Consider the following 17,429-nt stretch of genomic DNA (forward strand, 5'->3'; position numbering starts at 1 on the left):
TCCTTAGATTTTGTCCCTCATCCCTACCCCAATGTATTCTCATCCGATCCCCTCAATTTCATCCAAAAAATCCCTCCCATTGACCCTATTTTTGCAACTTTAGGTGAAACCCTAGTTCATGTTGTAGCATTTGAATAAATCAATGGGAAAGTTGTATGATGATGATTTGTATTATAGTGGTAGTTCATATGTGAGATAAATTAACATGATGACCAAAAATTGTAGTGTTGTATTAGCTTCTCATGTGTATTCGTGGTAGTTCATATAGTGGTTGTTCATATTATAGTGATGTATTAGCTTATTTTGGCCTAAGAAAAGTTATGAACATGTGTATTTGTATTGTACATTTGATAGAACATGGGCTATTTGTAGCTTATTTGTAGTCTATTTCTTCTTAGTAAGATGCGGTAGATTTTTTTGTATTTCAAAAGATGTGGTAGATTCTTATTAGGTTATGTGATAGAAGACGATTAGATTGTTGTGATAATTCTTTTTATGCTTCTTATTATGAGGATGCCACTTATCCACCACCACTATGATAGTTTATTTATGAGGGACAACTAGGTAATACAAATTGACCATGCTAGTTCACAATTTTAGTTGGCATGGACATGCAATGTTCTCAATTGTATTTTTCAATAATTGTCACCTCTAGGTCGCACAAGCCCTTGTCCAATAAGTTTTCATACAAAAAGAGGTACATGGAGTACGTCGAGGGGCTAGGACTCCTCCCATTTAGCCGATCGATGCCAAACATCAACCATGCTGCGATCACCATGCTTGTTGACTGTTGGAGGCCGAAGACACACACTTTTCACCTCCGGACAGTGGAGATGACCGTGACTCTCCATGATGTCTTGATGATCCATGTGCTTTCAATCGAGGGAGCTCATGTGTGTTTTAGCATTGCTTCTGCATGATGGGCGGGCTGATGTTTGGCCTTCTCGGTGATGTTTCTCCACCAAAGGAAGACCTGACTAAAGAAAGAACATATGTCGACGAAACGCATATTTGGATCAGTCAGCGCTTTGGGAAAATTTGGAGGTGATTCAACAGCATGCATGCACATATGTGTGGTATGTGATTTCGAGGACTATGTTTGTAGACGAAAGTGAAAGAACCGCTCCATGGATGTGGCTGAAGTCTGACTGGTTAACAGCGTAAAAGCTAGGGTTCAGGGGCACTAGCATATTTGTACCACCAGGTAATGAATTGCACTTTTTTTGAATTACCTCTCCGAACATTATATTATCGAACCTTGAATTGCAGTTGGATGATGCTTGTTGCAAGTGTGTAGGTGAGAGCAGTATTGCTGTTGCTCCTACTTTCAATATGAATGTGGGAGCACTTCTCAGTGGGACGACCGCCATATGTCACTTACCATAGTTTGTTCAGGTGTGTCTCTAGAGCTTGCATATGTGTATTTTCTTGTTAAATTAACTAAGATCTTGTTTTGTCAATGTCAAAGCGTAGCGCCTCTCATTTTGGTCTGTTAGGGAAACTGCTAGAGGTTCTCGTGCCACCGAGGTTGCCACGCTACCAATGGGCCGTGTTGGCACTCTGCCTCATATTTTCGCGAACATGATCACCAAGTGGAGCACGAGGAGGTATGAAATCTGTCTTAATATACATTCGTACAATTTGTGCATACATAACATTTCTTTCATATTCCTAGCGATGTGACCTTGTCAGAGGCTCAACGTAGTTCATTGATGGCAATAAAACTACATGTGTTTTTCACCTAGTTGGGACTCAAAGTGCAGATTGATGTAGCAAGGGTGATTTTACCCACAAGGGTGACTCGGGGGTTTACCGAACTCTCGGGGAAAAAGTTTAGTACTTCCTTCAATCCTCTTCAAACAACTTTTCAAGTAATAGCAATAGTTTTGTGTCCCCAACTCGACCGAAGTGTTTGTTAGGCACAACAGCATGTAAGTAATACAAAACTTAAATAAAATAAAGCAAGTAAAGTATACAATATAATTTTGTATTTTTGATCAAAACATAGCATACACAAATTGGATAACATATGCATCTATCAATACATCAAACACATAATACTTCATTGCATTTGAAAACTCATCTTATAACAAAAGATCCACCATCAAAACATTGCATAGATGATCGCAGTCATGCAGGAAGGTCATGGATACTAATTAGTGAAGATCATAGCAAGAGATGATACAATCTACTTCCACAAACCCATAGTTAAGAGGTGGACTACTTGATCTTCATCATGGTGGCGGTGATGGAGATGTTGATGGAGGCGGAAGAGTAACACCGAGGGCAACTCCGCCGGTGTTTCCCCTTTCAATCTTTGCAGAACTTCATTGTTTCGTGTTTTTCTCTGTTGGCGGCCACCTCTCTATGAATCCGTAGATGGCATCATATATATACATATAGGAATTTTTAGGGTAAAGCTCCTCGCATGGCATTGAAACCGAGGCGAAAGGGTGCTCGAGGACCGAGATGGGCCCCACGATGCGGGCTGGGGTGGCAACGTTGTGGACCATGTCTCTCGTGGCCCACGGGGGCTCCTGTTCCACTTATTATTTCCCCAAATAATGACACTCCAAAAATTCCAGCTGAATTTGATGGTTGTAAGTCCCTGAAAATAAAAATACGCAAAACAAGAGTTTCATGTACTCCATCGTGAAAAAACAATGAAAGGAGACTTTGTAACAAATCCCCTTAAATTAATGTAAAACAACTAGGGAACCTCATATGTCATGCATAGTTTCCACATAAAAGTGCATTGAGCACTTTCCAAGAAAGAAGAAGTGCGAAAATAAGAAATTCTCCTATGAATGGAGTCCCTCTTAATAAAAAATACATGAAGCCTAGATATATGGCTTTAAAGAAAACGCTTTGTTGGAGGCAACCCAGTTAGTTTTATTTTTTTATAGGAGACCTTGGCGAAAAACCCCCACATCAATTTATGAAAATTTTACATTTTACAAAAGTTCAAGAATATGTACAAAGAGGAAAAGGAAAAAAAACATCAGATTTACAATAGGTTTACAAAAGGATTCTGAAAGGACACAAATGCCGCCTAGAAGAGGGTGAATAGGCGGTTCAAAACTTTTACGAGATGGGCTTAACAAATGCAGAATAAAATTAGTGTTTACATTGTCAAGCCCAAAACCTATAAACTATGGTTCACCTATGTGCGCTAACAACTTATGCTAATCAAGACAAACAACTATGTCATAGCAAGATATGTATAACTTCAAGCACGAAGGCTATCACAAAGTAAAGTGCATAAGTAAAGAGCTCGAGCATTGGGATAATCGAGGCATGCGGAGACGATGATTTATCCTGAAGTTCAAACTCTTGCGAGTGCTAATCTCCGTTGGAGAGGTGTTGTGGCTTAGTGCTTCCTGAGCGCCACAAGTGGCCTCACCTTGAGGTGTGGTTGCACGATGCACACCAACGCCACAAATGCCTCACCCCAAGATGCAGTAGCACACCACACACTAAACGCCACAAAGGCCTCACCTTATTCTCCGGTGACCCTCGCCACAAAGGCCTAGGTCACGATTTCACTAAGGGATTTCCTTCAAGGAGTAAACTGGGTTTTACACAAAGCTTGGGGCACACATCCACAACTTAATTGGAGAATCCCAAGAAATCGTCACAAAGGCATTAAAGCCATCTAGGCCTCCAAGAACCCGAGAGTAACAAGCTCCTCACTTTCAGTTCCACGAAGAATCAACGTAGAAATCTCAAACCGATGCACCAAATGCAATGGCAAATCCTTCACTCCCAAATTCCACCAAAGCTACAAAAACTTATGGGGGAATAAGAGAGGAAGAAAGGAAATCCACAAAGAAATCTAAGATCTAGATCTAGTATGTTCCCCTCAGTTACAGAGGATATTGATTGGTGGAAATTTAGATCTAGATCTCCTCTCACTTTTTCCTCAAAAAGATTAAAGAGGCATATGAGGAATGGTGAGCTAGGGAATGCTCTCAAGGTGAACAATGGTGGAGAGCAAAGGGGAAGAAGCAACCAGCCCAAGGAGAAAGAAGGGGGCCTTATACACCCCTCCTAACGATATATGGCCTTTGGGGACCTCCTAGGCCGGATATCCACCCCAAGTGGCTTTTCGGAGCTCCTAGGCCACTCGGGCGCACATTTCACGCGACTCTCTGGTGCCGTCGGATATTTATTATCCAATTGTTTAAAATTCATTATCCAATTGTTTAAAATTCATTATGCTACTCCTCAAAGATATAATTTTAGAAGAGGGATAATATCTACTAATAAAAGCATCCTTGCATTTAGTCCAGGAATCAATACTATTTTTAGGCAGAGATAGCAACCAATCTTTAGCTCTTCCTCTTAATGAGAAAGGAAACAATTTCAATTTAATAATATCACCATCTACATCTTTATACTTTTGCATTTCACACAATTCAACAAAATTATTGAGATGGGCAGCAGCATTATCGAACTAACACCTGAAAATTGCTCTCGCATAACAAGATTCGATAAAGCGAGGTTTAATTTCAAAGAATTCTGCTGTAGTAGCAGGTGGAGCAATAGGTGTGCATAGGAAATCATTATTATTTGTGGTTGTGAAGTCACACAACTTAGTATTTTCAGGGGTGGCCATTTTAGCAGTAGTAAATAAAGCAAACTAGATAAAATAAATGCAAGTAACTAATTTTTTTGTGTTTTTGATACAGCAAACAAGATAGTAAATAAAGTAAAGCTAGCAACTGATTTTTTTGTGTTTTGATATAATGCAGCAAACAAAGTAGTAAATAAAATAAAGCAAGACAAAAACAAAGTAAAGAGATTGGGAAGTGGAGACTCCCCTTGCAGCGTGTCTTGATCTCCCCGGCAACGGCGCCGAAAAAGAGCTTGACGGCGTGTAACTCACACGTTCGTTGGGAACCCCAAGAGGAAGGTATGATGCGCACAGCAGCAAGTTTTCCCTCAGAAAGAAACCAAGGTTTATCGAACCAGGAGGAGCCAAGAAGCACGTTGAAGGTTGATGGCGGCGGGATGTAGTGCGGCACAACACCAGAGATTCCGGCGCCAACGTGGAACCTGCACAACACAACCAAAGTACTTTGCCCCAACGAAACAGTGAGGTTGTCAATCTCACCGGCTTGCTGTAACAAAGGATTAACCGTATTGTGTAGAAGATGATTGTTTGCAAGAAAACAATAAAACAAGTATTGCAGCAGATTTGTATTTCAGTATAAAAGAATGGACCGGGGTCCACAGTTCACTAGAGGTGTCTCTCCCATAAGATAAAAGCATGTTGGGTGAACAAATTATAGTCGGGCAATTGACAAATAGAGAGGGCATAACAATGCACATACATGTCATGATAAATATAGTGAGATTTAATTGGGCATTACGACAAAGTACATAGACCGCCATCCAGCATGCATCTATGCCTAAAAAGTCCACCTTCAGGTTATCATCCGAACCCCTTCCAGTATTAAGTTGCTAAACAACAGACAATTGCATTAAGTATGGTGCGTAATGTAATCAACAACTACATCCTTAGACATAGCATCAATGTTTTATCCCTAGTGGCAACAGCACATCCACAACCTTAGAACTTTCTGTCACTGTCCCAGATATCAATGGAGGCATGAACCCACTATCGAGCATAAATACTCCCTCTTGGAGTTAAGAGCAAAAACTTGGCCAGAGCCTCTACTAATAACGGAGAGAATGCAAGATCATAAACAACACATAGGTAATAACTTGATAATTAACATAACATAGTATTCTCTATCCATCGGATCCCGACAAACACAACATATAGTATTACAGATAGATGATCTTGATCATGTTAGGCAGCTCACAAGATCCAACAATGAAGCACAATGAGGAGAAGACAACCATCTAGCTACTGCTATGGACCCATAGTCCAGGGGTGAACTACTCACTCATCACTCCGGAGGCGACCATGGCGGTGAAGAGTCCTCCGGGAGATGAATCCCCTCTCCGGTAGGGTGCCGGAGGAGATCTCCAGAATCCCCCGAGATGGGATTGGCGGCGGCGTCTCAGTAAGGTTTTCCGTATCGTGGCTCTCGGTACTGGGGGTTTCGCGACGGAGGCTTTAATTAGGCGAAAGGGCAACGCGGGGGGGCACACGAGGGCCCCACACCATAGGTCGGCGCGGCCAGGGCCTGGGCCGCGCCGCCCTAGTGTGGCGGCGCCTCGTGGCCCCACTTCGACTCCTCTTCGGTTTTCTGGAAGCTTCGTGGCAAAATAGGACCCTGGGCGTTGATTTCGTCCAATTCCGAGAATATTTCGTTACTAGGATTTCTGAAACCAAAAACAATAGAAAACAACAACTGGCTCTTCGGCATCTTGTTAATAGGTTAGTTCCAGAAAATGCACGAATATGACATAAAGTGTGCATAAAACATGTAGATATCATCAATAATGTGGCATGGAACATAAGAAATTATCGATACGTCGGAGACGTATCAGTCCACAGTTCACTAGAGGTGTCTCTCCCATAAGATAAATAGCATGTTGGGTGAGCAAATTACAGTCGGGCAATTGACAAATAGAGAGGGCATGACAATGCACATACATGATATGATGAGTATTGTGAGATTTAATTGGGCATTACGACAAAGTACATAGACCGCTATCCAGCATGCATCTATGCCTAAAAAGTCCACCTTCAGGTTATCATCCGAACCCCTTCCAGTATTAAGTTGCAAACAACAGACAATTGCATTAAGTATGGTCCGTAATGTAATCAATAACTACATCCTCGGACATAGCATCAATGTTTTATCCCTAGTGGCAACAGCACATCCACAACCTTAGAACTTTCTATCACCGTCCCAGATTTAATGGAGGCATGAACCCACTATCGAGCATAAATACTCCCTCTTGGAGTTAAGAGTAAAAACTTGGCCGAGCCTCTACTAATAACGGAGAGCATGCAAGATCATAAACAACACATAGGTAATAGATTGATAATCAACATAACATAGTATTCTCTATCCATCGGATCCCGACAAACACAACATATAGAATTACGGATAGATGATCTTGATCATGTTAGGCAGCTCACAAGATCCGACAATGAAGCACATGAGGAGAAGACGACCATCTAGCTACCGCTATGGACCCATAGTCCGGGGGTGAACTACTCACTCATCACTCCGGAGGCGACCATGGCGGTGAAGAGTCCTCCGGGAGATGATTCCCCTCTCCGGCAGGGTGCCGGAGGTGATCTCCCGAATCCCCCGAGATGGGATTGGCGGCGGCGGCGTCTCTGGAAGGTTTTCCGTATCGTGGCTCTCGGTACTGGGGGTTTCGCGACGAAGACTATATGTAGGCGGAAGGGCAGCCTCGGAGGGGGCCTGGTGGGCCCACACACTAGGGGGGCACAGCCCCCCCTCTGGCCACGCCAGGGTGGCGTGTGGGGCCCCCAGGGCTCCTCTCCGGTACTTCTTCGATGCTCTGGAACCTTCCGGGGAAAATAGGATGCTGGGCGTTGATTTCGTCCGATTCCGAGAATATTTCCTTACTAGGATTTCTGAAACCAAAAACAGCAGAAAACAGCAACTGGCTCTTCGGCATCTCGTTAATAGGTTAGTGCCGGAAAATGCATAAATACGACATATAATTTCTCCTATAAATGTTCAAAGACTACTCGGCCATGCAAGGCACCTGAAAGGGGCAAATCAATCGAGGCCACTCATTTCACCCGCGACAGTGAATTCCTCCACCCACGGTTCACCTCGTCCGTCAGATGTGGTAACTTTTTGCTTACCTGATGCTGCACGTTCGTGGTCCATGACAGCTGGGTCCATTTAGATGCGGGGCCGGCAGGAAGAGAGAGCGTCGGGTGCTCAGGCCAGTCGGTTATCCTTTTCGTGTGCGCGGATGCACCGGTGAAACCTAGATCGGTGAAACCACTCCTCCAATCAGCCGGCTTCTCTCCTCCCCAGTCCCATCCTCCTCTCCCCTCCAATCCCGTCCATGTCCTCCTCCCTGATGCTCGTCTCGTCTCGTCTTCTCATCTCCAGTCGATGGGCCGACTTCCGTCCCTCGATTCAGCGCCACTCAAGGATGCGGAGGAGATGGGTGGACGCGGGCGGGAGGAGGCGCTGCGGGGCCGCGTCCCGGAGGAGGGCGGCGGCGCTGAGGGTGGGCAGCGAGCGCCGACGGCCGCGGTGGCCAGCGGGAGGAGGTATTGCAGGAGTGCGCCACGGAGGAGGGCGGCGGCGCGACGGTGGAGTCCCCGGCGCTGGTGCAGTGCGCCGCCTCGAGAAGGTCATCCACCTCCTGGCAAGGCATCGCCCCTCCTTGTTCTTGTCGTCTTCAACAGTCGGGTCATCTGCTACGCGCTCCACTCAGAATAGGTTGAACCCCTCTTGCACGCGATTCTCTATCTGAATTCCTTCTCTCTCATTTTGTTTAACAGCTAGGGTTTGTGTGGCTTACAACAAGCGCCAGCAGCCGTGTTCCCCAATGAAACCATGTAAGAAATGGATGTTGGGCATGTACGTGTAACCTGTCTTTTTGATGTATCAAAGTGTGCCATTTTTCTATGATGCATCATCTGTAGAACCTTGCTGTATTACCTTTTCCTGGTACTATTTTCTTATATGTCTTGATAAGTTGTCGCTGCTCTTGATCCACATGTTATACATGATGCAGGTGTTGAGTTTGTCGCTTCCGAGAATCGTTGTTTTGGGTAACCAAGGAAGCCTGAGGGGACTGCCCAGGAGAGGCAATCAGGCCGCGCAGATCCGTCTTCTTGCTTACTATAACCCCAGGAGATTCATGCCTTTTGGAGCAGCCACGGATCTTTGTTAGCGGGTCCTCTCTCACCTCATGCATCCTCTGACTCTGATTTAGTTTTGTACTAAATGGCTAGGCACATTTGAAAGGAGAAGAGAATATCGAGAATCAGACAGAAGAGATTGGTGAAGAAGAAGAAATATAACAAGGTGTTTTCTGTCTTTTTGAACAATCGAGCTTGTGCCTGCCTTTTGATGTTAATATTTGTGCTAAATTTTTGAACCCGCTGCATCGTAAAGAACTACTTCGAAGAAAATATGTATTTGGCTACTTGGTTCTTTTCCCTGCGGTTGTTGCTTATGCGCCCTTCTCCGCTCACCACGGAGCCCCTCACTCAGGGATATGGCTCATTTGTTTTCTCAAGACAAGAAAGTGCTTTAGTTATTTTATAGCTATTTTAATTGTTGGTGCAAATGGGGTGCCATTTGATGTCTGTTGTCAATGGAGATTGACCATGATGATGGCGGCATATGAATGAAGATGACAATGCTTTGGATGATGCTAATAGGTACAATGATATGGAGGTGGGCCAAATTCCTCCCATGAGCAAGCAGCATCTCTGATACTGGTTAAAGTGAGCTTCTCTGCCGTGATTATTTCTTCTTCTGATGTGTTCTTCTCATTCAGTATTGTAATTTATTTTCTGGTTTGTTTCCCCAAACATGAGGAGTTCATATCTGGGAAAGTGTAAAAGAGGAAGAAGCCACGGTAGAAAATTTATTAAGAAGAAGCTGAAGGTGTCATATCCGCCTCTTGCTTTTAGGAAGAAACCATGGTAAGTATCTTTAATGAGCTCCCTCTATACTCCAAGCAGCTGTCCCCATGTAGATCCACTCTGGTTTTTCAACTCATGAATCCCCTACTAACCATGCTATTTTTGGGTGCTCTACTTACTGCTTATTCTCTACTCTTTGCCTCCGAGATAAGGAGATTGCGGTAGCTATAACTGAAGAGGTATAGGGCTACTCAAAAACTTGAGTAGGCCATTGGTTTGAAGGTACTTTCTGCGCTTTCTTCTATCGTGCCGTCCAAGAATTTTCTTATAACAGGCTAATACATACAGTCTTATGCATGCTTTCTTTCTATTGTGTTCTTCTGAAAATGTTTGATTGGATACATCACTCATGCGTATTACATCTATAACTCGAACGAATGAAAAAAGAGGTAAGGTCAATAGAATTGTAGCTCGCAATGTAGCACCTTGCTTGAGAATATAAGGTTCATTTAATTGTTTGTCCTTTGTTTTGTAGGACAACAATACATATCAGTAAACCAAATAATATCTATGATCTAATTGTGAGCCGCTCCATTAATTCATGCCTTTCAGGTGGATGAGATATTTACACTGACTGTATTGTTTGCCTCATGTGTATTTTCTTGATGTGAAATGGATAAATTAATTAATTGGGCATTGTACTGTGAGTATATAGTTGCATTATAAATTTCATCTAACTAAATGATTCCTACTACATATGCATTGTTTGTTGCTGAAAAATATCTAATTCAACAAACAGTAATTATGGAAGTAGCATCGTGTCATTGTCAGTCACAAGGTGGTAGGGGCTTTCCTCTAATTTTGTTTTTAAAGTGAGAAGAAGCTAGAGAAGAATCATAGCGGTTTGATGTCTTTCTGATGGTGTTTCACGCAGGTCGCTTGCGTTACTACTCCTTTCATAAATCAAAGCCAGTTAGTCTTTTTGCACAATTTACCTTTTGATTTCTAATGTCATGAACTTGCATGCATTTCCTTTTCCAATATATACACATGGATTTAAGAAGCATGGCATTTTCAGGATAATTAAGCTTCTTAAATTTTGGATTACTTTGCTGGCTATATGCGAAAATTAATGTGTAAATTTCTTAACATCTCATAAGGTTACCATCGAGATTGATGTCCTCGGTACTCCTCCACAAGCCTTCCCGCTACCATCAAGATGGACATCCTTGTCCCATGCAACGTCTGCGCCGCCGGCTATCGTCAACCCTTGGTTAGCGGAGTTTTTCGCTTAACATCTACTGCATTATTTGTTACATTTCTTCTTACTTTGTTTGTTTGCTGAGTCAGTCCTTCTTTGTGCCTGCTTAGTGAAAACTGTATGCAGCTCATGTAGTTTGACAGTGTGAGCAAAATCTTTTAATACAATCCAAATTTGCACTTTTGATCCAAATATTAATTGACCGACTCACTTATTTTTGTCCATATAAAAATATACGTGCATGCATATATCCACCTATGGAGTACTTCAGTCTGTGGTCCTCTAGAGGATTCCAAAGAATACTTATATCATGTTGTAATCCCTTCCAGAAGGGCTGTTGGATCGTCGACTTTGTGCGTGGCGACAACCTGCTACTGTCGCCAAGGTTTCTTCTTATGTTTCTTGGCAGCTTGTAGCCTTTGAGGCACAGTTTTTTTCTACGCCTTTAAATATATTAGTTGTCGTATGTGCATTTGGGCTTATTGGATGTACTCAGTTTGGTTGGTCTCCTTTTGTTTTTGCTGCAGAGAGTGTATGTTTTGGAAGGGTTGAGCAGCGATAGAGGTTTCTTGAGTCCTAGGTGAGCACTCAGATTCTTTAGTTTTTTTCTTGATAATACTGCAAGATTTTAATACTTCAAGGACATATGAATAGTATGGTTTCTCTCTCTCCCAGATTTGTCATCTTGCCAAATTGGGTTTCAGAGTTCTGCCATGAAAGGTTTTGTTCTTTTCTATGGTCACCGAATATCATGCGGAAGTTCATGAAGCGACTGCGTGAGATGAGGTTGTGGCCCTCTTGCTCTTGTTTCAGTTTTCTCTTTCCATATAGGTATCTCATGCGAGATTGGGGCTTGTTGTCTTCGGTGTCTAACTTAAACTACACAAGCTTCCACTGAAATCTTTTGGACAATGTACACGATATTCCGTGAATATGTGTTTGCCTTTACTGTCGCGGTTGAATCTGTGTTGTTCACAACGATTTTGCCGACTTGTCGAATATTTGGCCAGCTTGGATTGTTGAAAATCCTTATAGATAATCATGTAGGTCATAGCATAATAATTTGCATCATAATTAAATATATCCTGGCACTGCCAACGACTCATTAAACCTATCTGTTGAATTGCATGATATGCTTGTAGCACGAGGTTTTCAAGTTTTCAATTTTTTGCATTGTATATCCTCGCGTTATACAAGTGAAGTTTTTTCTTAGCTTATATTTGGAAAATATGTGTACATTGATTCTTAAAAGCTTAAGTGAAGAAATGTCCTAACCAAATATGTAACTTCAGGTTTGAATTCCTAATTTGGCGCAAATAACTAAAATGAATGGATATTATTCCTACTGGGTCCAGCCTCCTCGCCTGTCCCAAATCTTCTGCCCAGCGGCTCGCCTCGTCTGCGCCGGCATCCATGACCCTAGCCCCCGACCATGAGCTTGTATGGATATAACTGGTTAGGAATTCTTCATCTTTGAGGTTCTACTGGTTTTCGCCAAGGCCACGTTGCCTGAAACAATTTGAAATGAGAGGTTTGTGATTGAGCACACACCTTTTGAGTTACCTCAATGTTGTTGCAATTTTCTGCTATGTTATGATATGCTGATTTTAGTACTGAAATGTTAATATGCTATATGTAAGGTGCCTAAAATAATATTGCCATGATTGAGCACACACGTTTTGAGCTATAGATGCTTATTCTGAACTTGTGTTTATGTTGCTCGCTATTGTGAAACATAATTAGTCTATATCTTCTAAACATTTAAGGGCTTGTTGGTTTGCAAGGCGTTGGTTCTTGAGGCGAGCTTATGTTGATCTCAAGGATGGAGCAGAAATTCAAGGAGATTCGGTTTGAAGTTAGGGAAGGTAGTGTTGTGCAATATGCAGGCAACAAGTCACTTCTCCGCCAGCGCATGTCTCACTCAGTTGTTTTTATACTTGTGCTTACCTTTTGTCATTTTTAGGCTTCATTTGATCTCTGGACTGCTTCGATGTAGGAAGGATTCTGTTACCATTAATTAACACACCATGTTGGTGCTGGAGCTTTTGTGATGAGTGGCAAATGAGGTACGGGATGAATATAAAAGCATTGCATAAAGGATCCAAATAGTTATGCTTCAGTTTGGACTATTTTATTCTTAGGATTTCTCTATGAACTTTTCCTCTATGTAAAGATTCTGATCATTCTGGTAGTAGGACATTGCCCCTTCAAGCCAGCAAGATGACTGATGTACGTTGATGAATAAGAGCGCCCATCCAAGATACTAAGGTCAAATCCTGATTTCTTTCTCTGTCAAGGTGCATGTTTTTTTGGTGGATTTTCTATTTATCCATGTAGTCATCTTACTAGAAGTAAAATCTGAGTATGCCATCTTATTGATGATGTTGATTCAGTTCGCAATAGTACCAGCGTCCAGTGAGAGCATCAACAGGATCATCGCCGACGGCCAGCACCAATCGAAGCCCCACGGGGAGAGGTGACATGGGACCTCCTTCCCCGATCTGCTTCAGCTTGCAGGTGCGGCCTCCCCTCTGGCTCTCTCCCCTCACTGGTATTTGTGAAAAATTCTTCTCACAGATGAACCTGTTTGTTGATGCCTAGACCTGATGCATATGGTTTTCCTTTTGGACTTGGGCATATGGTCTAAATTTCATAGGAAGTCATGTAGCATTTTGCTTGGGTTCATTTGAATATTCTAAATTGATCTGAGTGTTTTCTTTTGCCTGCACACTGTTAGTTTTTATCTCTTTTTATAAGTTACTAAATTCTATATGAGGAGGCCAATTATGCAGCAGATTTGGTAAAATATAAATAGTCTCGCCTGGGTGAGGAACACTAGGGGATTCCACAACCCATTTTCTTACTTTCACTTGTTATATGCAATTCTTGAGGATTGATTTGGGTCTCTGCTGCCTTCCCCTAAGGTTTGTAATTTGTAAATTGCTATTTCATTTTTCTTTTCGTAGGGTCTGTTATTTCCACCTTGATTCCCATTTTCTAGGGTATCAACCATCACTTTGGTTAATTGGTCGGCAAGATATGGCGTTTATTGCTTCAGGTCCAATTAAAATGCTTCAGGTCCGACTAAAATGTTTATTGTTGTCAGTGGTCTCCTTATTTTCTGTGAAAGATACAGGATCCTTGGGAGAATGACTCATGTTTATGATTGCCAGTGATCTCCTTATTTCAGAGAATGTGCGAGAAAGCTTCCGGCCTTCCTTATATATTTCCGGCGAGAGAATATATGCAAGTCCCCCGTATACTCGTCGAAGGCCAACTTTCAGATGGATCATCTATCGTGTGAGTACCAAATTGCTTCACTAAATATGCATGCTCGCTTGCCCTTCCGTTTATTGTTTTACTACTACATGATTTTGTAGATGAAATTCTGGCAGAGCAATTAAAGAAACAGATTTCAGTTTCCTAATAGATGGCATTTGGCTTATGAAGTAAAAAGATATCTCGCTGGCAGGGCAATATTTTGGTTGACTTCATTCTCTTCTTTCCTCAAGGCTATAAGGTAACAACATATGTTGCTGTGTTTTTGCAGTATATTTAATATCGGTCTTGAACCAACATCTTCTAATTGTATGTCACCAGACACTTTCCGCAAGGTTCTAAATAAGTGAAAAATAGGCATCTAGCCCTCCCACCTAATGTTCTTCCAGCTCAAAGTTTTGAAGTTGCTATGAGTTTATCTTTCAAACTGAATTCTACATTCAGAAAAAATTTGTGTTTTGATATTGCTTACCAATGATAGATCCTTACTGTAAATAATGCTACTTATGTACTTGATTTCTTCGATTTCAATTCTATTTGCTTGCCCTTCTTTAGTTATGAACTTACAAATAGCGTATGAATGCATATCTAACTGATAAACTGCCATCCAATATGCAATATTTTACCATGATAATTATTGTAGATAGCAACTGTGTATGTTCATACCATTAGTCAGTGCTTCTCATTCTAATATATTTATTATGGACAGTGATGTGATGTAGCAGAAAGGAATGATCTGTGGATGACTATATGGCTTGCAAGAGACTGAGGTGCCCACTTTTTCTTTTGTTCGTCCTTTCTAAATTTGATTTCCTTGGTAAATAAGAAAAATCAAGGACCTATGGTCACCATTACGACATGCCTATTTTAGTGCTGCTTAGTTAGCGTTTTTCTTCTACTAGAGCATTTCACACTTGTTTTAAAACGAGTGCCTAAAATCTAAGGATGAATAGTTATGGATCATTTTCTTAGTAATGATGGAATTTACTTGCTTTAATTGGACTCCGATGTCAATAGACCGGGCGATGCAGTACATATCATCCGGGTCTGGCTCGCGAGGCCCAGCCTCTCAGATCTCTTGATTTCCAATTTCACTGTTCTGTTAAGAGAACAAGCCAAAATATTTTTGTTCTGCTAAACTACAGTCCGTAGCTAATTGTTCTTTTTGCAGTCTGAAATATGTATTGGTCCGTTGATATTAAACTTGACAATAGTCAATAGGTAATGTCAGCTTAAGGAAAAAAGTTCCATACTTCGAATTTATTGATTACCATCTTTTACCTTTTACTCTTATTAAATAATTTGTTACTTCTATTTTGTAGATTGTCACACCATGAGAGTATGCAAAGGTCCTCCATTCTGATGAGAAATTTGACATTGCAAGAGCCAACGATATCTGAATTTTAGTGTTCTAATATTGCACAACGATGAAGTCTCAAAAAATGAAGTTGGTTATAGCAGGTATAATTGAAAACTAGATAAGCCTAAATAACAAAATGACAATTTGAGTTTATCTGGAAAGGCAAGTTTTGGAATTACACTAACATACAGGAAATAACATTAATGTGTTAGCTTCCGGATAAGCTAATTTTCTATATTCGCTGTATTCTCAATACAAAGACGTTGACAACCAATAATGCTTAGTTCAATTTTTCGTCTGTTTATACTTCCTTTAAACTGAAGTGTCAATGTGTTATTTTTGTGCAATGTGTTATTTCCACCTTGATTCCCATTTTCTAGGGTATCAACCATCACTTTGGTTAATTGGTCGGCAAGATATGGCGTTTATTGCTTCAGGTCCAATTAAAATGCTTCAGGTCCGACTAAAATGTTTATTGTTGTCAGTGGTCTCCTTATTTTCTGTGAAAGATACAGGATCCTTGGGAGAATGACTCATGTTTATGATTGCCAGTGATCTCCTTATTTCAGAGAATGTGCAGAAAGCTTCCGGCCTTCCTTATATATTTCCAGCAGAGAATATATGCAAGTCCCCTGTATACCTGTCAGAAGGCCAACTTTCAGATGGATCATCTATCGTGTGAGTACCAAATTGCTTCACTAAATATGCATGCTCGCTTGCCCTTCCGTTTATTGTTTTACTACTACATGATTTTGTAGATGAAATTCTGGCAGAGCAATTAAAGAAACAGATTTCAGTTTCCTAATAGATGGCATTTGGCTTATGAAGTAAAAAGATATCTCGCTGGCAGGGCAATATTTTGGTTGACTTCATTCTCTTCTTTCCTCAAGGCTATAAGGTAACAACATATGTTGCTGTGTTTTTGCAGTATATTTAATATCGGTCTTGAACCAACATCTTCTAATTGTATGTCACCAGACACTTTCCGCAAGGTTCTAAATAAGTGAAAAATAGGCATCTAGCCCTCCCACCTAATGTTCTTCCAGCTCAAAGTTTTGAAGTTGCTATGAGTTTATCTTTCAAACTGAATTCTACATTCAGAAAAAATTTGTGTTTTGATATTGCTTACCAATGATAGATCCTTACTGTAAATAATGCTACTTATGTACTTGATTTCTTCGATTTCAATTCTATTTGCTTGCCCTTCTTTAGTTATGAACTTACAAATAGCGTATGAATGCATATCTAACTGATAAACTGCCATCCAATATGCAATATTTTACCATGATAATTATTGTAGATAGCAACTGTGTATGTTCATACCATTAGTCGGTGCTTCTCATTCTAATATATTTATTATGGATAGTGATGTGATGTAGCAGAAAGGAATGATCTCGTGGATGACTATATGGCTTGCAAGAGACCGAGGTGCCCACTTTTTCTTTTGTTCGTCCTTTCTAAATTTGATTTCCTTGGTAAATAAGAAAAATCAAGGACCTATGGTCACCATTACGACATGCCTATTTTAGTGCTGCTTAGTTAGCGTTTTTCTTCTACTAGAGCATTTCACACTTTTTTTAAAACAGTGCCTAAAATCTAAGGATGAATAGTTATGGATCATTTTCTTAGTAATGATGGAATTTACTTGCTTTAATTGGACTCCGATGTCAATAGACCGGGCGATGCAGTACATATCATCTGGGGTCTGGCTCGCGAGGCCCAGCCTCTCAGATCTCTTGATTTCCAATTTCACTGTTCTGTTAAGAGAACAAGCCAAAATATTTTTGTTCTGCTAAACTACAGTCCGTAGCTAATTGTTCTTTTTGCAGTCTGAAATATGTATTGGTCCGTTGATATTAAACTTGACAATAGTCAATAGGTAATGTCAGCTTAAGGAAAAAAGTTCCATACTTCGAATTTATTGATTACCATCTTTTACCTTTTACTCTTATTAAATAATTTGTTACTTCTATTTTGTAGATTGTCACACCATGAGAGTATGCAAAGGTCCT

General features: G+C 41.1%; 1 long non-coding RNA gene across 2 annotated transcripts; it reads left to right on the plus strand.

Moving 5' to 3' along the window:
• The first annotated feature begins 14,257 nt into the window (after positions 1–14,257).
• LOC124674978 lies at positions 14,258–15,448 on the plus strand. Of its 2 annotated transcripts, XR_006993142.1 has the most exons (4): positions 14,258–14,298; positions 14,767–14,827; positions 15,229–15,278; positions 15,380–15,448. It is a non-coding gene; the product is annotated as an uncharacterized LOC124674978 (long non-coding RNA). The 2 variants fall into 2 exon arrangements; XR_006993141.1 differs by lacking the exon at positions 15,229–15,278 and having other exon boundaries at positions 15,380–15,445.
• Positions 15,449–17,429: the final 1,981 nt, after the last annotated feature.

The sequence above is a fragment of the Lolium rigidum genome, chromosome 7 (assembly GCF_022539505.1).
Source record: "Lolium rigidum isolate FL_2022 chromosome 7, APGP_CSIRO_Lrig_0.1, whole genome shotgun sequence".
Lineage (NCBI taxonomy): Eukaryota > Viridiplantae > Streptophyta > Magnoliopsida > Poales > Poaceae > Lolium > Lolium rigidum.